The sequence below is a fragment of the Panthera leo genome, chromosome A2 (genome assembly GCF_018350215.1).
Source record: "Panthera leo isolate Ple1 chromosome A2, P.leo_Ple1_pat1.1, whole genome shotgun sequence".
Taxonomy (NCBI): domain Eukaryota; kingdom Metazoa; phylum Chordata; class Mammalia; order Carnivora; family Felidae; genus Panthera; species Panthera leo.
The window spans coordinates 25,607,601-25,633,285 of record NC_056680.1 but is presented as its reverse complement, the minus strand read 5'-3'; the positions used below and the strand labels follow the sequence as shown (position 1 = coordinate 25,633,285).

The 25,685-nt window shown below is 36.1% G+C and overlaps 1 protein-coding gene and 1 pseudogene across 23 annotated transcripts in view; one reads left to right on the top strand and one right to left on the bottom strand.

Annotated features, from left to right (window-relative positions):
• Window positions 1–25,685, bottom strand: part of LOC122214492 (sarcolemma associated protein) — a 151,622-nt gene that overhangs the window by 88,476 nt on the left and 37,461 nt on the right. The gene's annotated exons all lie outside the window — the stretch shown is intronic.
• On the top strand, window positions 19,369–22,349 carry LOC122214494 (annotated as a pseudogene).

The window sequence follows — 25,685 nt, the reverse complement described above, 5'->3', positions numbered from 1 at the left end:
GAAATATTTTTCTTCTCTATGCTGACAAACCTTCTATCAGGCTTCTTCTTTTTATTCCCTTAAAAGAGATCAGTCTTGGCTACTCTAAAAATTTTTTTCAAATCCTGTTGAAGCTTTAACTATCTTTACTTCCTAGTAGCATAAGGAATGCCCGAGTAGCTCTAGTGTTTGTACTAGCCACCAGGTATTCACTTAGAGCAGGTGTTTAAGGAGCCCTGAATTTATAAAACCCTCTGTAGCTTGTGGCCAAAGTTCAACTTTTCACTGTTTTCAGATTTTATCTCCAATTAACCCCTTGTTTTCCTCTGAATAAATGTTAAGCTCCCTGAAATCAGGCATTGACAGTTGTCTTTAAACTGAGAGGTTCTCCCTGCCCCACCACTTTTCCCTGGTTCTGTTGATTCTGATTGTTGATTCTGTTGTTCCTGATGACACAGGAACTATACTTCACAGGTTGCATAATTTGTTCTTGGCCTTCAGAAAGTTCTTGTTGTTCATTCCATAAACAAATACATTTGCATCACTTTCAACTTTGCTAAAATGTGTAAATACCTTTTTCATTTCCACTATAATGATAAACTGCTTCTTTCTAACCCTTTCTACATTGATAGGTTTTGCAATATCCAACACCAATAGGTCAATAACATTTGCACTCAAACTTCAGAACAAAGCACTATATAGTAGACATGCCATAGCCCAGGGGCCAGAACCTCTAAGCCCATACAGGAGAGTTTTTAAAGTGTGAACACAGAATGGATTATGGATTCTAGATATGGCAGGTACTGCATCATAAAATTTTAATTACCTGAATTAAAATCAAACAGATTGACTAAGATAGCAAACCAAAATCCCACAGAAAATATTTACAACAAAAGTAGGTGATGGGGCACCTGGTGGCTCAGTTGGTTGAGCGTCTAACTTTGGCTCAGGTCATGATCTTGCTGTCTGTGAGTTTGAGTCCCGCATTGGGCTCTGTGCTGACAGCTTGGAGCCTGAAGCCTGCTTCGGATTCTGTGTCTCCCTCTCTCTCTGCCCCTCCCACCCTCCCTCTCTCTCTCTTTCTCTCTCAAAAATGAATGTTAAAAAAAGTTTTAAGGAAATTGTTTAAAAAAAAAAAAAGTAGGTGGCAAGGTATCCACACAAACCTCAAAATAAAAATGAGTGAGGAAAACATCAATAGCCAGCAGACATACATGAAATCTGCATCTGTTCAAAAAGATGCATAAGGAAGCAATGGCGCATTTGAGGGATTTGAGAACATCTAAATAGTCAGTAGGTATTCACTGGACAGTGTGATGGCAATTTGAGAGGAGAAGCTGAAATTGGAAAAGGTTTAGCCCAATCCAATAACAAATGAGCATGACTTAAGTTCTGAAAAAGGCTAGAGCAGCCTGAGTCATATAAATTCTTAAAATCAACCTACCAACCAAAACTGCTTTCCAAGGCAGGGTTCTATAATAAGGAAAGTTGCTGGGTTGAAACCAAAATTGAGCAAGGTAGGGACAAGAGAGACAAGGAAAGAAAAGATCCAAATAAAACTGGAGAAGGGAAAAAGAGCCACCGTATTTTTGAGCATTTTACAAAAACAACAGGAGAGGGAGCTCTGTGACATTAGAAAAGTTCTCCTGAACCATGACTCCCTTCTTAAAGTTCAGGAAAACAAATTTCACATAAAAATGAGCAACAGAAAAATATCAAAGCCCCATCCCAGTTATTTTAAGAAAAATGAGGCTAAAGAACAGAATAACATCCCTACAGATAATGAAAAACAGACCTTGAGATCAAAATTATACAATTTCAAAGCAAGCTAAGAGACATTAATAATTAAAAACATGAAAAAGAAATACAAATCACAATTACAAAACTCCAGAAAAGGTGAAAGAACTCAAAAAATAAGAGAAAAAGAATCATTCTGAAATGAATACAAAATTAGAAGGACACAAGTGACTAAATGTAACAAATAATCCATTAAGAAAAATAAAAGGTAAAAAGAAGGACATTTTTTAAAATAAAAAAAAAAAAATGAAGAAAGATACATCAGCAAAACAGCAAAGTAGGCAGTTCCACGCTCCCATCCCACTTCAAAAACACTGAAAAACAAGGAGAAACTGTCAAAACCAACTTTTTTAGAATTAGAATTCTGGAAAATAGTCTTACAGCAACTAAGTGAACACTGAATCAAGAAAAAGGCAACTTAAAAATGGTAGGACATCTTTGTGGCATTACTTACTCTTGTCCCATACCCTTCCCCAGTACAACAGAAGTCTTTAAGAGATCAACCCGCATTTCTAGTGTGGGACCCTGGTACCTGGTTCCAGAGAGAGCAGAGTAGACTTAAATCACAAATTATTTTGTCTATCTGTTCTAACCTGTCTGGGACTACCTAAAGGACTGATGCAAGGCCCTCACCTCTATTCAGCCTAACTTGCAATTCACCCAAGCTGGAAAAGCAGAGGCTGGCTGAAAAAGTGGGATTTATCCTAAGTGGTTCAATATAAGAAAGTCAATCAACGTAACGTACCATATTAACAGAAAGAAAAAAAAAAAACCCCACACAATCATCTCAATTGACGCGGAAAAGGCACATGACAAAAACCAATACCCTTTCATGATTAAAAAAAAAAAAAAAAGCTAGGATTAGAAAGGAATTTCTTCAACATGATAAAGGACTTTCATGAAAATCCCACAGCTAACATAATACTCAATGGTGAAAGAGTGAAAGCTTTCTTCCTAAGATCAGGAACATGAAAAGGAAGCCTGCTTTCACCACTGCTATGCAATGTGTACTAGAAGTTCTAGCTAGACACAAGAAAAAGAAACAAACGGCCTCCAAATTGGAAAGGAAAAAGTAAACTATGTCTATTCACAGATGGCATGATTCTATATATGGAAAATCCCATAGAACCCACAAGAAAGCTACTAGAGCTAATAAACAAATTCAGCAAAGTTGCAGCTCACAAGATAAACACACAAAAATCAGTTGTGTTTCTACACATCAGCAATGAACAATGCAAAAAAGAAATTAAGAAGGCAATTTCATTTATAATGGCACCTAAATAAAATAACTGGGAATAAATTTAACCAAGAGGTAAAAGACTTACACGTTGAAAACTACAAAATATTAAAGAAACAGAAAGGCATCCCGTATTTGTGGACTGAAAGACTTAATACTGTTAAGGTGTCAACATTAACCAAAGTGATCTACAGATTCAATACAATCCCTATCAAAATTCAAACAGCCTTTTCTGCAAAAATGGAAAAGTCAATCTTCAAATTCATATGGAACTGCAAGGGACCCTAAATAGGCAAAACAATCTTGAATAAGAAGAACAAAGTTGGAGGATTCACACTTCCTGAATTCAAAACTTACTACAAAACTACAGTAATCAAAACAGTGTGGTACAGGCCTAAGTACAGACATACTTAGAGTAAAATTAAGAGTCCAGAAATAAAACTGTACATCGATAAGCAACTGAATTTCAACAAAGGTGCCAAGACCATCCAATAGGAAAATAATAGTCTCTGGACTGGACAACTGGATAACCACATGCAAAAAAATAAAGCTAATTTATCCCATATACAAAAATTAACTCAAAATGGATCAAAGACCTAAATATAAGAGCTAAAACCATTAAATTCTTTTCATCCATTATTTCTTCAATTTTTTTTTTTTTTTTTCTGTTCTTTTCTCTCCCATCTCTTTGCCTTCTGGGATTTCCATAATGTGCATGTTGATACACTTGATGATGTCCCTTAGGTACTATTCATTTTTCTTCATCTATTTCTTTCTGGTTCTCAGACAGGGTATTTCAATCACCATATCTTTAAGTTTTTTGATTCCTTCTTTGCCTGCTCAAATATGCTACTAAACCTTCTGCTGATTTTTATTTCAGCTATTTTACTTTTTCTACTTTCTATCTCTCATTGATAGTCTCCATGTGTTTACACATTGTTCCCCTCATTTTCTTTAGTTATTTGTCTATGTTTTCCTTCAGCATTCTGAGAATGTTAAAATAGTTACAGTCTTTGTCTCTTAAGTCCACTGTTTGAGCTTCTTCAGGAATTTCTTTTTCCTATTAAGGGCCACAATTTCTATGTCTTTGTATGTTCTGTATTTTTGTTGAAAACTGGATACCTTGAATCTTGTAACGTGGTAATTCTAGAAATTAGGTTCTCTCCTCTTTCTACAGATTGCTGTTGTTATTAGATGAAGGATACAGTTGTTGGTTTAGTGACTTTTCCAAACTTTTTTTTTATTTTTTTGCAAAGACTATATTCCTTGTTGTGTGTTGTCACTGAAGTCTCTGATCTATTATTTCTGTGGTCAGCCAGGGTCCTGACAGAAATTTCTTTAAATGCCAGGATCCAATCAGAAAAATGGGGTAGAGGTATTTTGTCTCTTTAAATTTCTTTGGAAGATGCCAGAGAAATCACATTAGCCTGTGGGGTTTGAAACAATGGTCAGTCTCTGTGCTGGTCCCTCAGCAATCAAAAGCAGCAGTCAAAACATAAAACCACAATTTCTGAAGGACAAGCAAGTCACATCAGGAACCATGGGCCACCATACCCACAGCTGATTGTCACAAGGCTGAAGGATAGAAAATTGTAGTCACTGGGGGTGCCTGGGTGGCTCAGTTGGTTGAGTGTCCCACTTCGGCTCAGGTCATGATCTCGTAGTCCATGAGTTTGGGCCCTGCGTCGGGCTCTGTGCTGACGGCTCGGAGCCTGGAGCCTACTTCGGATTCTGTGTCTCCCTCTCTCTCTCTGCCCCTCCCACACTCACACTCTGTCTCTGTCTCTCAATAATAAATAAACATTTTTTTAAAAAGTTTTTAAAGAAAAAAAAAGAAAATGGTAGTCACTGTGTAAAACCCAAAATTCTCAGAAATTTACCAGCTTCTTTCTTCGTTAAGCACGCCACTGGATGCTGCAAGTGTATGACTAAAGAATTTCAAAACAATTGCTTCAGAGAGTTCATGCGAGCTTAATAGCTGTCTTGGTGAAGGAACCAATCTTTGGAGCTTCCTTCTCTGCCATTTTCCATGACATCATTCCCATTAGTTCTATTTCAACCTACAAATCTTTTCTTGGGCCAAATCAAACAAATCCCAACCTATAAAAATAGCTACCATCTATTGACTAATTGCTATGTGCAGGTACTTCTGATCCTCACAACAATCCTACCAAGTAGATATTACCATTTCCATTTTATAGATTAAAAAACTGAGGCTCAGGTATATTAAGTAGATTGCCATGGTCTCACAGCTATCACAGATTTGACATTATTCCTTTAAAACCTCCACACTGTCTTCCTCCTCTCCTACTTAGATACACACTCTCTGGTCTTTGAGTACAAACTTATGAAATCCCACTTTGTTTATGAAGTTTTCCTGAAGCAATCAGAATAGTAAGGGTCAATTTTAACTCTAACTCCACAATTAAAGCACATCATTTACTTGGCACCTGTTTTGGAGAAACTGCACATCTATAAAACCAAATGCAACCACCTCTACACTGAGAATAAGTTAACAGAGTATGAATTAAGTACCAAAATCCGGAGAGGCTGCTAAGAAGTATAGTTAGGAACAGTCAGTTGCTAAGGAGGCATTTACAAGTGAGGGTGGTGATCTGAATGAAAGGCAAGGCGAAGGAGGAGGTGGAAAAGGAACAGGTATTGCAATACATTTATGTATAATTAATGCCCAGCCCCAGAGGGTAACCAAAGCCAAAGGAAGAAGTGGGGAAATGCAAGAGAAAGTGAAGCTGTAAGAGAGGGTCTTGCACACTATACTAAGGAGTTGAGACTTCTTAAGAGAAACCACTACTAAAGGATTTGATGCAAATATTGTTTTAGGGAGATTATTCTAACAGCTCTGATAATCTAGCAGCTGTGTGTAGGATGATTTGCGGTGGGTGTAACTAGAAATAGGGAGACCCATGACTTATACATTTTTTGCCACCAATAATTTAGTTATTTCTTAGAATACATCATGTCTGTTATATATGAATTTGTTTGTTTATATATTTATATATTTTTTGTTTCTATAACATTCTTGGCTTCCTGACTAGCAAAGAACCACATGTTTCAGAGGCTGAAATTTTTAAGCTGTGCCACTGGAGGGGGAAATACAAAGTTCCATTCATATGCTATAGGAAAACACATGGAAAAGTGGCAAAATGTTCTTCACCAAAATGAAATCTCACACATAAACTAGAATGAACCTGTCCACCCAAAGATCTTGCAAATGTTATGAATTTGCCAAGATTTTTCCCATCTCCAAGTGATATTCCAGACACACTCATTGTACAATAATTTCTTCTTATAGAGACAGCTCACAAAAGAGAAAGAAAACGTATTTCTTCTATCTCTCTACATAGGAACAGAGATAAGATTATGAAGAACAGACACAGAGAAGGTGGGAAGGAGAAATTTTCAAAATTTAATGAGAACAATACAAAACATACAAAATTAAGCTACAATGAGCACATCCTTCTGAAATATGCAAATTGTGACAATCCTTCACTGAGAATTCAGGCAAAGTAAATTAGATTACTGAAGCTCAGCAAGATATAAAATAAATATATCATCAGAACCTTAGTTCTGAGGTGAGGCTATTGAAAGCCTACACCAAATTCTAATTCGGAGATTAATAACCAATTTCCCACATCCTAAAACAGGTTGACAAGCAAATACTAATTATTTTCTCCTCTCATGGTGTATTAATCACAGCAAGAGGCATTCAACTTTGACTTTGAGGCTCCTCTTTAGGTAATTGGTATTAAAGAACAGATACTGATCCCCAACTCAATTTTTTAAATGCCAAGAAATCTCTAATTACCTCAAAGAATGTCAAATATTTTATTTCAATATTTAAAATAGGTATTTATAAAAAGTATCATGTATTTTAGCATAGTAGAGATAGAACAAGGGGATATTGTGATATTAAAATGTTACCTTAAACCATCCTGAGATCAGCTGAAGCAACAAAGTAATTGCACTTCCACTCTGTATCTCTGATAGTTAAAAGCCTCATCCATAGAATAATAGCCTCATTTTCCACAAAAGTAAATCACTGTGATCACATTTGTGGGAAATACTGAACAAGGTACTACATTTAAAGGATGTAGTCTTACATATTATTTAATAATGCATACAACAGGCTCAATCTAAGGACAGCTGATATTCATTTAGATAGTCACTAAGAGATGGGGGAGAGGGAGATACTAAAAAAAAAGTTTCCATTAAAGACTAGCAAAATTGGCAAAATATAGGAATCTAGATCTTACTTAGAAAGAAAAAAGAAAAAAAACTACCCACACATAAAACACTTTATTTGGCAAACAAATTCAATGGAAATGTTAAAAGATACAAATAGTACATCTACTCCCAAAAGAACATTCATAGCTTTTTAAAATGCTTAATAAGGTAATGAAAATAACCACAATGGCCTTTTCCATCCGTTAGGCACAACCACTCAGGCTGGCATATAATCCTACTTTTTTAAGACATTATTTTTAAGTAATAATCTCTACACCCAATGTGGGGCCCAAACTCACAACCCTAAATCAAGAGTCACATGCTCCACCAACTGAGCCAGCCAGGTGCCCAGGCATGTAATTTTAATTTTAAAACATCTTGGTCTTTACTCATGTCTCTTCATTTTTAGTGACAGTTAATTCTTCAAGAGATTTATCTCCTCAAGGTTTTGACAATTCACACATTTGCAACTGAGTGCTTTGGTTATTACGTGAATAGATAGAAATAACAAAGCAACTTATGAAACAATCTTTTTGACTGAGATAGGAAATGATGTTGGAACTAAAGAAAATAAACCCCTCAAGACTGAGTATAACGCAGAGGCTCCCATTTGCTGCCACATGACTCAGATGTTCAAATGCCATCTACCCTCCAAAATCCCTCATGACATCCAAGCTCCTGAGGATGGGTAAGTAATACCCCCAGATAAGAGCTATTCTTTTTTTTTATTTTCTTTTTAAAAAAAAATTTTTTTTAACGTTTATTTATTTTTGAGACAGAGAGAGACAGAGCATGAACAGGGGAGGAGCAGAAAGAGAGGGAGACACAGAATCTGAAACAGGCTCCAGGCTCTGAGCTGTCAGCACAGAGCCCGACGCGGGGCTCGAACTCACGGACCGTGAGATCATGACCTGAGTCGAAGTCAGACGCTTAACCGACCAAGCCACCCAGGCGCCCCGTCTTTTTTTTTATTTTCAACTGAAATTTATTATCAATTCTACCTCCATTTATGACTTAAACACAAGGCCTAAAATATTTTTCCCTAGGAAACTTTTAGGACCAAAGTGAAGTTTCCTTTGAAAAGGATCATCAGTTTTCCTTCACTACCATGAAAGGTAATATGGCTTATATTCAGAATTAAGCTACATAGAAATTTCACCTACAGAGCAAAGCCAAACCAAGAAGAGTTCACTGTTCAATAATGTCAAAAGCATACCACATAATACATAATAATCACAAGTTTTTGAGTGCTTACCATGCGCTTAGATAAACTACTTTCTGTGCATTCTTTCACTTAATCTTCACACTAATCTTATAGAGATAGATGTTTTATTATCCCTATACTACAGATAAATGAGGACTAAAAATAGTTAAGTAACTTGCCAAAGGGCCTCCCAAGCTAGTAATTGTACAGAGATGAATGTATGAGTACATAACTGAATGGCTGAGGTCAATGAGCGTAAGCATTTTAAACTCTTTGACCTGAACCATTCAGCTATGTACTTAGGTTTGTCTGGCAATTTCATAGCCACTATCTCTAATATTTCTCCCAATCACCCTGTGAAATAAGAATGATTTTGATCATATACATCAGCAAATTGAGGCTGACACACAAGCCAAGTGACCTATCTATACTCACAATGGAGAAAATAAAACAGCAATCAGGTTTTATGATGCCAAATCATCATGAAAGATAAACTTAAAAAATCTCTTTCAAAAATGTGTTTGCTACCTACTGCCATCTACTTGAGAAATAATCCTAATAAATTTGTGTTTCCTAGTTTACGTACCCATGGCAGATTAAAAGAGAACAAATATTTGCTTATGCCAGGGACTTTGCTGGGCACTTTACACACATTACCTCATCTAAACTTCAGAATACTATTATATAAGCAGTTATCCCACATGATCAGACAGGATTAGGAGTTAAATCATATACCCAAAGATTACACAGAAAAGTAAGAACAGCAAACAAGATCTATTAGACTCTTCATCACTATGGCAAATTCCATGAAGATCAGGATCAGTGGCATCCCTTTTTGTCAGTGATATCCCTAGACATTAACAAAATGTCTGCTGAATAAACCAAATAGTATTTTATTTTATTTCATTTCATTTCATTTCATTTCATTTTTGAGAGACAGAGAGGGAGAGAATCTTAAACAGACTCCATGCCCAACACAGAGCCCAACATGGGGCTCAATCTCAGACTGTGAGATCATGACTTGAGCTGAAATCAACAGTTAGACATTTAACCAACTGAGCCATCCAGGCACCCCCCCCCAAATAGGATTTTAAATGAATATTTCATTGAGTGTAACATTTATAACGCATCATTCCCCCACCATTTCCTGAACATCTCTGGTCAAGAATTCAACCATCAGCCTACTAATAATACAATAAATATGACTATGAGAAGCCACTTAGAGCAAATGCAAAACAGTAGTAATAATAAATACTATTAGTAATAAGTAATACCAATAACCCCATAAGACATCCATTATGTCACCAATTCCTATGAATTATGATTCAGATTCAGAACAATCTCTCAATTCCACCCTGCCTTTCCCTTCCCATTACCGTCCTTCTAACCCAGGTCCATAATCGTTGTCAAGATGAGGACTATGATTCCATACTCTCCACCTTTCACACTGATGCTAAAGTTATTTCCTAAAAATGCAAACTTGATCACTTTGTCTCCCTTTATAAAAGGGCTTTTGTCCCTCTAGTGTCTTCAAAAATCAAATCCAAGAGCTGTGATAACTTTAAAAATGACACCAATCACCCTAACCTGATTTACCATTCTTCCTAAAAACTATCATCCATCCCAGCCTTGCTTTACTAGCAATTCCCTACATAAGCCCCAGGCATCCATGTGTTTGGTTATGCTGTTCTTGGACCCTTGCTTCCACCCACCCACACTCTTTACTTGTTAAAAGCATTCTTTTCTTTCCGAAGCCCAGTTTAAACACTTTAACAAGTAAGATTTATTTCTCAGATAACATTTCTCACTAAGTAAACACCTAAATCAGAGACTCAAGGCTTTATTCTAAGTTAACTCCCAAACCTTGATGTCCAAAACATGCTTGGAACAGCACTATTATTCTGTCTTTTCTAATCTATAACATTCATTGCCTCTTAGGAAGTTCCAATAGGCACAAGTCACAAATGATTTTTTTTAACATAGAACAAAATATAAATGATTCATACTCTATAATGGAAACTAAAAGTTTCGTTTTAACATAGGATAGGCCAAACTGTATTACATCCAAATAACAACATGCTATATAAAACAGAGTATACATTAAGGTTTGAATTCCAGCTCTATCACCTTCTAACTTACTGTGTGACCTTGAGTATTACTTATGTTACTTAACCTCTTTGAGCCACCCTTTAGTTATAAAGATACTTATAAATCGCTATTTATAAATTGAGAATAATATCAGTACCTAGCTCAGAGTGTTTGTTGTAAAGGTTAAATTATGCTAAGCATGTAAAGTACTAAGCAAAATATTTGTACATACTAAACAAATGGCAGCATATATCTACATACATATACACACATATATATGTAAAACATTGTCAACCAGCTAGATCAGTTCTGATACTTATAGAATAATATACCACATTAAATTCTTTCAAGTTATAAATAATAAAAAAATGGAAGCTATTATTAAATCCATAGAATATGCATAAATATGTAATCACTGACTTTCTTCAAAGGAACTGATACAAGATTTTCCTTTATTGGTTAAAGTTCTTAAAAATAAAGTCCTCTGCTGATTAATTAAATAGTAAACAGCTGATAGAGATATAAATAGATCAGTAACAGCTGAACTCTAACACGGTGTTAAAAATAGTATGTCACCGCCCCCAATACACGTGAATATTACCATAAATAACCACAACCTGTGCACAGAACAAAGGCAGCTAAACCTTTGTCTCACAGCACAACTAAAAACTTTTCATGAAAAATATAAAATATATATCACAATATGGACCAGGGATTCCCAAATCAAAGTTAAATCAAAAGGAAAGTACTGCTCTCAAGTATATACATAAATACACTTAGAAAGTATTACATAGATTAGCAATCTACAGTTCATTTAACATTATGAACCAACTTATGAATAAACTAAGCCATGAGATATTCAGCGATGTCATAATTCCATTTCTAAACAAGAGTCCTACTATACTCCTGGCCCTGAGTGACAGGTCTGGAAACCCAGTCAAGTCATAGAATAATGCAAACAGAAGGCCATAACTCACTCAGTTCAAAACTCAAAATGCCACTTGGACACCCTTTAAACTATCAGGGCAGAGACAGAGTTTACTGCATTACACCCTCCTATACTATTTGAATTTTGTTTAAAGGGAAAGAGAGTGAAATGTATGTGAAGGAGTAAATAAGCATCTAATTCTGAAACTCTCAAGAGACCTAAAAGCTCAGGAAGATGGGCAATTAGCAAAGTGGTCAATATCAGTTTGACAAAAATTAAAAATAGTTTGATACCTGGTTCTGGCAAGAATGTGGAGGAATTGCACTCTCATATACTGGGGATGAGAATATAAAGTGCTACAACCTTTTTGGAAAATGATTCAGCAATACCTATGAAGCTTTTTTTTTAATGGTTGTTTATTTTTGAGAGAGAGACAGGGGGACAAAGCATGTGCATGCGTGAGCAGGGGAGTGGGAGAGAAGGGGGGGTGGGGAGAGAGAGAGAATCCCAAGCAGGCTTCCTGCTGTCAACACAGAGCCTGACACAGGGCTCAATCTCACCAACCATGAAATCATGACCTGAGCTGAAATCAAGAGTCAGAGGCTTAACTGAGCCACCCAGGCACCACAAAGATTTTTAATGCTTATACTCTTTGACTAATTCCACATCCAGAAATCTAACCTACAGAAACACTGAAATATTCACACACGTGCAATGGCAAATGCATAAGCATGTTCACTAAGCAAGGCTAACAGAAGTTAAAAACTGGAGACAGATAATGTCAAACCAAACTACATATGTGCATCTGATGATATATCAGACATCACAATCACAATATCACAATCATAAAAAATAATGAGGTAGAGTTATTGGTACTGAAATTAAAATATATCAAGATATACAGTAGTCCCTTTACACAGAAAGAATGATATATATGCTAATATACCATTAGAAAACAAAAATCTGAAAGAATGTATACAAAATGTTCACCGTGCTTATCTCCACCAAAAAATATCTTAAATCGGGGTGCCTGGGTGGCTCGGTTGGTTAAGCAACCAACTCTTGATTTTGGCTCAGGTCATGATCTCATGGACGTGGGATGGGGCCGTGCACATTGGGCTCTGTGCTGACAAGTGTGGAGCCTACTTGGGTCTGTCTCTCTCTCTGTCTCTCTCTGTCTCTCTCTCTGTCTCTCTCTGTCTCTCTCTCTCTCCCTGCTCACACTAGCATGCTCTCTCTCAAAAATAAACATTTTTTAAAAAAAGAAATCTTAAATACTTTAAAATTAAAAGAGAATATTTTATTCAATAAGCCTAGCAAATTTTCAATTCCACATTCTGGTCATTTAGAGGAAGAGAGCAAGGGGCACCTGGGTGGCTCAATTGGTTAAGGTCTGACTTCAGCTCAGGTCATGATCTCATGGTTCGTGGGTTCGAGCCCCACATTGGGCTCTGTGCTGACAGCTCAGAGCTTGAAGCCTGCTTCGGATTCTGTGTCTCCCTCCGTCTTTCTCTGCCTCTCCTCTGCTCGCACTCTGTCTCTCTCTCTCTCTCTCTCTCAAAATAAGTAAATATTTTTAAAAAATTTAGAGGAAGAGAGCGAAAGGAAGATAAAAAGAAAAAAAAGCAAAAGAGGGATACACACTCAACTGCATGACATACAAAAGCAGAATCTGCTAGGAAAAAAAGAGGTAAACATCAAGGGAAATCAAAGAGGAAAGAAGTCCAATAAATTCAAAAGGGCTAGTCATCATCTTGCACATGTGAACAACAGACTTCAGATGTAAAATCACTGACTTTTGAACTGTACTTAAGAGTTTTCACAGCTCACTTCCTTTTTGTTCTTTCAGATTACAAGATTCAATTCTGAACGGAATAGCTTCAACAACCCACCAGAATTCTTTACCTGAGGTAATTCAAACTAAGAGATTTGGTATAACTACGGTCTTCAGGATTCTTGCTCTTAAAAAACAGTTGTAAAACTGAAAAAGCTAAGATTAACCTTTACACAACACAGCACACACAGGAAATGTAATTTATACAACACAAGATTTCCTGACAGATTGGATGTATGAATCTGTATGAATCAACATGAAAGAAAGGAGTCAAGAACAATACCAAAGTTTTTAACCTAAGCAACTTAGAAGGATGTAATTGTGTCTATGTGAGCTGGGAGGGTTAAAGGAGGTAAGGTTTTGTTTTTTGTTTTTTGTGTTTTTTTTAATCTTTTATTGAGGTTGAGGGAGGGGTTAGCAGTTTGGACATATTAAATTTGAGGGAGCTGTTAGACATCATGCGGAAATGTCAAAAAAGCAGTTGGATAAGAACTCAGAGTTCAGGAAAGAAGTCTGGGCTTAACATAAAAATTTGGTTGTCACCAACCACATACAAAGAATGTGAAGTCAAGAGATGGGATGAAATCACCAAGACAGCAAGTACAGACAGACAGGAAGGCCAAGGACAGAGCCTTGGAGCAGTCCAAAATTTACAGGTCAGGGAGAAAAAGACCAAGCAAAAGAAATTTAAAATGTGGCCAGTGAAGTATGAGAAGAACCAAGGGAAAGTGATATGTCCCAAAAGTTACGGGAATGATGTTTTCCAAGAATATGGGAGAAATCAACTACATCAAACGATGCTGAAAAATCAAGTAAGATAAAAAACAAAAATTGACCACTGGAAAAGCAACTTGGAAGCCACTGATGGCCTTGACAAGAACTGTATAGATATAGCAGCAAATGAAAGCTTGACTGGAATGATTCAAGAGAAAATGAATGAAGAGGAATGAGAAACCACACCTATAGACAAATCTTTTAAGAAGTTTTGCTCTAAAGGGAAGCAAAGAAATGTGCATGCACAGCCAAGAAAACCATCAACCTACTGAATGAGAGAAAACACCTGCAAATCATTAATCTATTAAGGGGTAAATATCCAAAATACATAAAGAACTCATCCAACACAAGACAAAAACAAAAACAAAAAACCAATTTGATTTAAAAATGGGCAGAGGATCACAATAGACACTTTTCCAAAGAAGACATACAGATGTCTAACAAGCACATGAGAAAATGTTCAACATCATTAATCATGAAGGAAATATAAATCAAAACCACAATGAGATATCACCTCACACCTGGTGGAATGACTATTACCAAAAAGATAAGAAATAACAAGTGTTGGCAACGATGTCAAGTAAACAGACTCTTTGTACACTGTTGGTGGGAATGTGAATGGGTTCAGCCACTACATAAAATGGTACGGAGGTTAAAAAAAAATACAACTATCATAAGATCTAGCAATTCCACTTCTGAGTATTTACCTGAGGAAAATGAAAACATTAACTCAAGATATATGCACCCTCATGTTTACTGCAGCATTATTTACAATAGCCAAGGTATGGAGACAACCTAAGTGTTCACTGATGGATGAATGGATAAATACACACACACACACACACACACACACACCATGGAATATTATTTAGCCATTAAAAAATGAAATCTTGCCATTTGTGACAACATAAATTGACCTTGAGGGCATTATGCTAACTGAAATTGAGAGATAGACAAATACTGTATGATTTCACTTACATGTGGGATCTAAAAATAAACAAAAAAACAAGTTCATAAATACAGAGAACAGACTGGTAGTTACTAAAGGCAGGGGGTGAGGGTAAGAAGAAATGGGTGAAGGGTGTCAAAAGGTACAAAATTCTAGTTATAGTACAGGGATGTAATGTATAGCATGGTGACTACAGTTTATATTACTGTACTGCATATATGAAAGTTGCTATAAGAGTAGACCTTAAAAGTTCTCAACAGAAGAAAAAAATTCTGTAACTATGTATGGTGATGGATGTTAACTAGACTTATGATGATCATCTTACAATATATACAAATAGTGGATCATTATGTTGTATACCTGAAACTCATATAATGTTGTATACCAACATTATATATCAAACTCATATAATGTTGTATATCAATTATGCCTCAATAAAAAAATTTCTATCAAAAAAGATGAGCAATAGCTGGAAGGGAAAATGAAGTCAAGATAGTTTTTTTAAAAGAAAAAACATTTTCATATACGAATAAGAATAATCCAGTAGACAAGAAGGGCACTTAGAAGGGCACCCTGAAGATTCAAAAATGACTTCTTAAAGGAACTGTCTATGCTGAATCATGAAGGCTGAGTAAGAGTCAAGATGAGTGGAGAAGGGATTTAAACAGAATGAGCAAACAGAGGTAAGAAACAACATGGGGGGCGGCAGTAGGGGGAGACTGAGGAGAAGGTCTGGCATATGAAGTATAGCACTGAGGCTCAAGAAGTAAGAAGTCACCAAGCCTTTTAAGACATATCAAGCAGTACAACCTTTATCATATAGATGACAGGGTACTTGCCACTACAGGGTTTAGGCAGGAAAGTACTGAGATCAAATTGACATTGTTTGAGGCGTACTAGATTGAAGGCAGAAAGACCAGTTATGAGGGTACTAAAATAAAGAAATAATAAGATTCTAAACTAGGATCTTAGTAGTGAAAGGGGTTTAGTGATTGATCCTATGTGTTCAGTGTTGAAGAAAGCAGTTTCTAGCGTGGGCTACTGGATGATAATGCCATTATCTATATTTGGAAATATTGGAGGGGGGTGGTGAGTGAATGATTCATTTCAGTTTGGAGTATATTGCTTTTGGAGTCTCTATCGGACATCCAAGTGAGTAAATGTCAGCAGGCAGAGGACAGAAAACTTGGAACTTAGGGCTCAAGATATCTGAAAGGTACCAGCATTTGAGTGGTTACTAATATTGTGATGTATGAAATGATCCAAAAGTAACAATCACAGGGAAAACAATGAACTTTTAGGAACACTAGCATTTAAGGAGAAATTAATGGAGAAAATGCTTGAAGGAATACCAGATAGGATAGTCAGGTATATGAAAATCAGGAAAAGAAACATCCAAGATGCCAGGGAAATGGCCAAGGGCTAACAATACCTCTCCCAGTATAAAAAAGAGACACCGTAAGTGACCTGAATAAGCTGGCAGAAATCAGAGCTCAAGATAAGTCAAGTCACCTAACTGACTGGACTTTCCGATTCTGTTGCATTAATTAATCAAAAACTAATAGGATCTACAGTGCCATCCCTTCCTGAGATCCTTAAGTAGTTAAGACAATTTGAGTAGAAATACCTAAAGGGACCAGATACAGTTACACTACTACCTACAGGAAAAGATTATTTACAGTTTTAGTAGAAGAGTATTTATGGTTGCTCTCTGTAAAGGAAATTGACAATATAATTCTTAATAAACCAAAAGTTGCTGGCAAGCATAATAAAATGAATAAGAATTTTTTTGCCTTTTATCATTCCTAACTTCTTGTTACACATTACCTATGACTTCACATAAGCTCAACTAACAATTAAAATCTTACAGCCTTATATAACAAGTATGATAATGTAAAAATCCATAATGTTAGTACTTAGGGGGAAATATTATCAATATTATCAATCCAATAAAAATTTATCAGAAACGGAAAGAATTTCTGAAGTTAGAAGAAAAAAGATAACTTGAAAGGCGCAGGGGGAAAATAAATAAAGCAAGGATCAAGTTCCATTTCTTGATTCAATGAATGTTCTACTTTATCACTTTTTGGCAGACAATTTGTCAAACTAAAAAATCACTTACTGTTGGATGACTGTACTGTAAGTGTACTAACTGGGAGTGACACAAGTGTTTGGTCCCACCCATACAGAAGAACTCCACAAAGAACTTTAAAAAAAAAATCAATAGGAAGCATATTTTCCTGTGAGTGTCTAAAGCAAATTTACTGATATAAATTGTAGACAGAATATGACAGAATTATTTATTCCAAATGAGAAAGTTAATAGCTTTTTCGTGGAGTGGGATGGGTAACTCCTAAGGTGTGAGTCATTGGATTAAAGAACAACTGGATCCAGGATTTAGCCAAAGCTGTAAAAGCAGGATTCAGGCTACAGAAGAACAAACATGTGTTCTCTGGCTGGAAAGAAAAAAAGCTGCGTTGAGTTAGTGCCTCCAGAGTTTGAATGAGTCACAGAGACAGAGTGGAGAGGGTAGCACAACCAGACTCACCTTCAGCACATGGGGAAAATCTGTACTGTTTTCTTATCTTCTGATGTATTCCCTCCCTTAATAATTTACTATTAAAATTTTTTAAATTACATTCAAGAAAGCTAAAATAAAAGTTACTTCCGAATCTACTATTCCAAGGATCTGGATAGGCTTTGCCACATTGCTTTGTACATGAACTAGATCAACATACAAAGCAACATCACTAACACAATCTTTCCATCCAGCGCTATCAATTTTGCTAATTTAATATAACCAACTTGTTAAATATTTATTTCTGTGATCACTACCAAGAAGGAATGTTTACTTGCTGTATACATTGATCTTGAATGAACTGACTGCTTATATCTTTGGCCTGTTTATCTACAAAAGTCTTGATGGCCTTCTTTTATGTTAAGAAGGACATTTTATGTGTTACATATTTTCACTTTTCTGTCAAAATAAATGCAAATGAAGTCCCATTTCCATTTTTCTCATTTTTCATGGAACCAAAGTTTTCAATGTTTTTTTAGATACCCATTAATTTTAATTGCCTTCACTTGGTTTTAGGTTCTGGTAGTTGCTCATCTACCAATAAATCCTGAAGTGGTTTCCATTATTAGTCATACTACATGTGTTAGAACTTTTCACTTGCCTACTCTAATCATTCCAAGTTAACTATTACATCATAGAACTGTGTTCCTTCTCAAATCTAGTGCTATCATCTATTCTTTTAAAGAAACATTTTTGTGGCTAAGCAATGATAAGAAATTTAATGGGTTTCAAGCAACTGTACTCCCAGGTATCTACCCAAGAGAAATCAAAGACAAAAAGAAATGTACACAAATGTTCCTAGCAGCAATAGTTCCTTGTTTATAATAACCAAAAGTTGGAAACAAACCAAATGTCTATCAATTACTGAACAAATAAGATATATCGGCAATAAAAGAGCGTCTGGGTTGCTCAGTTGGTTAAGTGTCTGATTCTTGATTTTGGCTCAGGTTAGGATCTCACAGTTCTTGAGTTGGAGTGCCACAACTGGCTAGGGATTCTCAGTCTCTCTCTCTCTCTCTCTCTCTCTCTCTCTCTCTCTCTGCCCCTCCCTCACTCACTTGAGCATGCGCCCCTTTTCTCAAAAATAAACATTTTTTAAATAAATAAAAATGAACTATGATATATTTTACAAGATAGATGAACCTCAAAAACAATGCTGAGCGGAAGAAGCCATTCACAAAGGAATTGAATATGATTTTGTTTATTTGTTATTTCCAGAATATGCGAATTTACAGAGACAGAAAGCTGATCCGTGGTTGCCTAAAGCTGGGTGTGGGATAAAGGACTGAATGCAAATGGGCAAAAGGAAACTTTTTGGGTGATGAGAATACTTTACAGCTGGATTATGGTGATGGTAAACTACAGATTTACTAAAAATCATTCACTTCAAGTAAACACAACTGACATGTACAATAGGGATATTTTATGGAGTGTAAATTATATGTTAATAAGACCATTTTTGAAAAGCCACTGAACAGAGGAAGGATAAGAAGAATAAATACAGGGATGCCTGAGCGGCTCAGTTGGTTAAGTGTCTGACTTCGGCTCAGGTCATGATCTCATGGTTCCTGAGTTTGAGCCCCGCATCAAGCCAGAGCCTGGAGCCTGCTTCGGATTGTGTCGCCCTCTCTCTCTGCCCCTCCCCAACTCGCTCTCACACGCACGCGCTTCTCTCAAAAAAAAAAAATAAAAAAATAAAAATAAAAAAATAAAAAAAAATCTAAAAAAAAAAGAATAAATATACACACACCCATATTGACTTTGAAATATAAAAATTTAAGGGGTTCAATTTGTCAATAATAAAAGTAGCAGGAAGTATTTTAAATAACAAATATTTCGTGCTTCCAAGACTGACATAAAAGAAACATTTTCACAAGCTGATCATGGGAGAATAAACTGTCTGGAAAGCAGTTTACCAAGGTATACCAAGGGAGCTTTTAAAATGTGACTTTTGATTCACTTCTGAAAATTCAGCCTAAAGAAGTAATAAAAAAAAAAAATGTGAATAAAGATAGATCTAAGTATAAAGATATTCAGCAAAGCAAAATTTATAATAGTTTCCAAACAATGGTAACTATAACAATGGAAGGATGGTTAAGAAAATTACAGCCCATTCATGAATATCATACAGTCTTATAAAATGTTTGTGGGCCTATGGCCCAGTGTAGAGAATGACATCATCACCACCACTGCAGCTATTACCAGGGCCTGCACTCAAGAGGAAGATGCTCTAAGAAAAAGATACCCACCATTTCCTGACTATCACAGCTAGGAGAGTGCTTGCTAGAGACATATCCTGTAACTTTGCAAATGATGCTACATTTGAAATTAAGAAATGTGACCTTCATGGATTAGAAGAGGGCCCTCCTATCATAACAGTGCTCATCAGGGAAGAGGGACTCAAATAGTAGAGAATGATCAGACTCTTCACCAAGAGCATTAACAGAATATTATTCGTGGTTTTTATCGCTCATGAAGTGTCAAGAAGTTTGTGCGGAACTTGAGATTGGATAAATATCATGGATCATCTCATCTCAACCTACTGGGCTTTTGCTTTATTTGTGGCCCTTCTGTCCCAGAAATTTGTAGAGTTTACAGAACAAAGAGAAGCCTGTACTAAAGACAAAGAAGGATCAATGCACATGTATGCCAAGAACTGCTAACTACTGGGGCAATGACATTGTCAGAGCTCAGGTCCCCCTGGGAGCCGGTATGGGTCTGGCCTGTAAATACAATGGAAAAGATGAGTTCTGCTTGACTTTATATTTGAAAATTACAATATGACAGTTTTGTGGAAATCAACCTTTATTTTCATCTGTGGGAATAACTGCTGTGGAATGGGAGCATCTGCTGAGAGAGCAACAGCCAGCACTGATTACTACAAGAGAGAAAATTTTATTCCTGGGCTAAGAGCAGATGGAATGTATGTTCTATGTGTCCAGGAAGCAACAAAGATCGTAGCTGCCTATCATAGATCTGTGAAGGGGGTCATGCTGATGTAGCTGCAGACTCACCAATATCCAGGACACAGTATGAGTGATCCCAGAGTCAGTTATCATACACAAGAAGAAATACAAGAAGAGTGACCTCATTATGCTTCTCAAAGATAGAAGAGTAGACAGCAATATAGCCAATGTTGAAGAATTAAAGGACATTGATGTTGAAGTGAAGAAACAAATTGAGAATATGGTCCAGTTTGCAGCAGTTGATTATGAACTAACTTTAGAAGAATTAAGCCATCAATCGACACCAACAATCCACCTTTTAAAGTTTATGGTGTGAATCAGTGAATCAAGTTTAAGTGGGTCATTTAAGGAAGACTGTAAATTCATCATTATGTCTTCAATGAAACATTCATAGTCAACTTTAAGAGATTTTGTGGTCTCAACTTTAAAAGGGCTAAAACCCATAAAACAAACAAAGCTTTGTGAACGTATTTATGCTATGCTATAAAATTAGGTTTAAAATTTTGGGGAAAAAAATGTAATGGGTTGCAAAGGTTGAGTGATGCAGTGGAAAGCACAATGTCTTCCCTACATCCCACAGTTTCCTAATTTCCCTCCATAGAAGCAGACATGTTACCAGTCTCTTCTATATTAAGAAATGATTTTTTTTAACTGAAACAAACCAACGAATGTTTAAAACTCTAGCTCAAAATGTTTAAAGGAAAAACTCACAAATTCTTACATTCAGAAAAACATGGAGGAAGAAATATAAACACTATGTAATTAACATGACCCAAGTAGCAGATGATACAAAGGTATACATTTGGGAGTTAGGAGGCATTGCGTCAAATCTCTGGGAAGATAGAATAGGAGACTTGACATGTAGGGTAGGAACTCTCTCATATCTGTACTTAGACAAATAACTCATCCTAAAATAAAATCCAATCCTTAAGGCAAGAAGAATTCTTCCCTCCTCTGTCAGTGAGTCACAAAGCTGTCTTGAGCTGATTTTGTCTATCAAATCAGAAGACACAGCACTTTTCTCCTGTCATGGGAATTACATAAATATGTTTTATAAACAAAAGTTATTATAATAAGAGGAATCCTCTAATATGTTTTTAAGTAACAAACTATATTCCATAACTGTGGAGTCAAACTCCTGCCTTTTGCTTCCTGACAATGTTACTCAACTAATTTGTTCTCCAACACAGAAATAATGACCCCTATAGTGGGCTATCTACTGCAGCTATAACCCTGCAGAGAAGGGGAGAGCTTCTAAAGATCTAAGAATAAATGTATTGAAATACAACTTTCATTCTTATCCCTCGCAGGGAAAAAAATAAATAATCATCTTCATTATGACTGCCACCATAAACTGAGGTACCATACAGTGACTTGCTTACAGATGAAAATTTCCAAAGGGATGGAATAGCTGAGTCACTTTAATTAAGTATGTCATATATAGTCAGTGAAAGAAAATGATATAATATTATGAAAGTCATCTATTTCTGTAGTCTGTTAGGAGTTCCAAAATGAATTAACATGGTTGCTGACTCGGAAAGTGATTTTCACATACTCAGATTTCTCTCTTAAACCATTTGGATACATTCTTTTTCTGGGATTAAGTTAAGTAACATCTATGCACCCAGTCATTACTGTAGGTCATGCTCTACCAACAGTTCAGTTGTTTACCTTACAAAGTTAGCTTTTACTAGAATGGACTAATTGAGCTGTAACATTCTCTTGGGCTTTATGCTGGTTCCTAAATTTAAAATTGAAACATCAGTTGAAGAAAACTAGGTACAACCTAACAGCCTATGTAACTTAACTACAACTATATTAAGCTACATGCATTAGTTTCAGAACAAAAAGAATTGGGAAAAAAAAAAAAAACCTCTATAAAATCAAATGAGATTTTTACTGCTGAAAAAGTCTACAAAATACCCTCAACAATAAGATAATTTAGGCCCCAAAGAAGCTGCCTATACTAAACATAAAACATAATAGTAAAGCTGGGGGAGGGAAACGGGGACTTCAAAATACCTAAATAAAAAATGAGCTAAATTTCAAATGACAAATTTAAGAATTGCTCACTTGACTAACAATATTATTGGAAATAAATGACTGCATTAGAAAGAATCTTATATACCAGTAAAAATAGGTAACATTGATTGAATCCTTCCTATGTGCCAGATTCTATATTAAGTCCTTTACATGTATTATTAACTCATTTGATTCTCACACCCCTCCTATGAGGTATTATTACTATCCCCACATTATAAACAAGAAATCTGAGGCACAGAGAGGTTAAATTACTTGCCAGAAGTCACCAAGTGAATAGGAAGAAGAACCAGGGCATGAACCCACACAGTGATCTCTTAAACTGCAGTCCCTAACTCCCCCCTCTAACCTCCCAACTCTTAACCAGTCTACACACTGTCTTTTTAATTTTAGTTCAATTTCCCATTTCACAGATGAGGAAACTCTGTCCCCCAAGGTAGACAGAAAATTAATTCAAGGCTGAAAACTATTTTTTTAAGTAATCTGCCAGCCCAAAGTGGGGCCTGAACTCGTGACCCCAAAATCAAGAGTTGCATGCTCTACTGAGCTAGCCAGGCATCCCGAGGCCTGAGACTATTTAATAACAATACTAGTACTAGGACTCAGGTTTCCTATTTACATTCTGCTTTCCTATTTCACATTGGGCTTTTCCTATTTTCCTGTCATTTTTCCTATTTTACAGTGAGCTTTCCCCATGTTTTGTCTTTTAAAAAAAAATAATTTGGGGGCACCTGGGTGGCCCAGTCAGTTGAGCGTCTGATTCTTGATTTGGGCTCAGGTCATGATCCCAGGGTTGTAGGACCAAGCTCCATGTTGGGCTCTGCGCTCAGTGTAGGGCCTGCCTGGGATTCTCTTTCTCTTTCCGCCTGTCCCTCTCCCCTGCTTGTGTGCGCTCTCTCTCTAAAATAATAAAAATAAACAAATAAATAAATAAAATGATTTGTTTTTCTGTGTATACTTACTGTTGAAGTCAGGAGAGTACAATAAAGTACAGAAGAAAATTAAAATCATTCCTCCTGGCTTCCCAGAATAACCCATGTCAACATTTTAACATACTTCTTTATATGCAATGTAAGACCAACACTCTGCTTACCTACCCCATATTTTCAAAGAAGTTTAGAGACATAATTTATATATAGTTGTATATTTACTTGACTTTTTCATTTACGTCATTATTTTTCATGGTATTAAATATTTTTGAAAATATGACTAGCAAATGGCATTTCATAAATTTCATTAATTTAGACTATATATGGTAAATTCTTGCAATTACTCTGTGATGAAACTGTTATACCTACATCTTTTTGCAACATCGCTGATAATGTTCTAGATTAGGTCCCTAGAAATGACATTACTAAAATTAAAGGGTATGACAATATCTAACAATTACGGGGTTAACACTATTGCCAAACTACTCTAAGCACTTCACAGATATTTGCTTGTTTAATCCTTGCAACAGAGAGAGCAAGGGACCCCATAAGAGAGGGAATGAATGCCTAAAGAATAAGTGACTTGCCCAAGATCATACAGCTAAAAAGTGACAACCAGGATTGTCTACCTCACACCCAGGTAGTGAGGCTCCAGGATCCATGCTCTTAATCACTATGCTGGCCTATTTTACTTACACACTTTTTCAATGTGATGTGAAGTCTCCTAGAAGTTTACTACAAATGTACAAATATCCTCTCAGGAACCTGTAGTTTTAGTAAGCATCCCAGGAGATTCTAAAATTTGAAAGCCACTACCCTGATCTAAAAATTTTAAAAGAGAACATTTAACGGCACCTGGGTGGCTCAGTCAGTTGAGCTTTCAACGCTTGATTTCAGCTCATGTCATGATGTCATGGCTGCGAGATCAAGCCTGCACTGGGATCTGCACTATCAGTGTTTGGGATCCTCTCTCTCTGCCCCTCCCCTGAATGTTCGTTCTCTCTCTCTCTCTCTCTCTCTCTCTCAAAATAAACATTAAATAAATAAATAAATAAATAAATAAGAACATTTAACAAAGCCTTCTCACAAAACCTCTGATAGTTACATTGATGTTTGAAAATGGATGAAAGAACCAAGTAAGAGAGTACTCAAAAATGATTAAAATAAATCTTTATGACCTTGGATTAGGCAATAGCATCTGAGGTATGACATAAAAAGCACAAGTGACCATATAAATGAAGAATTTTAAGATCATTAAAAATTACTTGAGGGGCGCCTGGGTGGCGCAGTCGGTTAAGCGTCCGACTTCAGCCAGGTCATGATCTCGCGGTCCGTGAGTTCGAGCCCCGCGTCAGGCTCTGGGCTGATGATGGCTCGGAGCCTGGAGCCTGTTTCCGATTCTGTGTCTCCCTCTCTCTCTGCCCCTCCCCCGTTCATGCTCTGTCTCTCTCTGTCCCAAAAATAAATAAAAAACGTTGAAAAAAAAAATTAAAAAAAAAAATTACTTGAAAAATAAAAGGTAAGCTGAACTTCATCAAAATTAAAAACTTCTCTGCTATAAAAGACACCATGAGGACAAATACTGTTATTCCACTTACATGAGGCACTTAGAATAGGCAAATTTATAGAGCCACACAGTAAAAATAGAGGAGTTATCAGGGACTGGGGTAGAAGAAGAAGGAGAGTTATTGTTTAATGAGTACAGAGTTTCTGTCTGGGGTGATGGAAAAGTTCTGAAAATGAATAAAGGTGATAGTTCCACAGCACTGTGAATGTATTTAATACCAGTGAATTGTACCCTTAAAATACTAAAAAATAGTAAATTTTATGTTATGTATGTTTTACTGTAATAACAAAAAAGGCACCATCAAAACAATCTATAGAATGGAAAAAAAATTTTTGAAATCACTCAGCTGATAAGGGAATTATATCCAGAATATACAACTCAACAATAAAAAGATAAATAACCTAATTTTTAAGTGGGAAAAGGACATGAACATTTCTCCAGAAAAAAAAAAAAACAAAACATACAAATAGCCAGTAAGTACATGAAAAGATGCTCACAACATTATTAATTAGGGAAATGCAAAACAAAAATCAAAGTGAGGTATCACTTCATACTAGCTGGCTACAATAA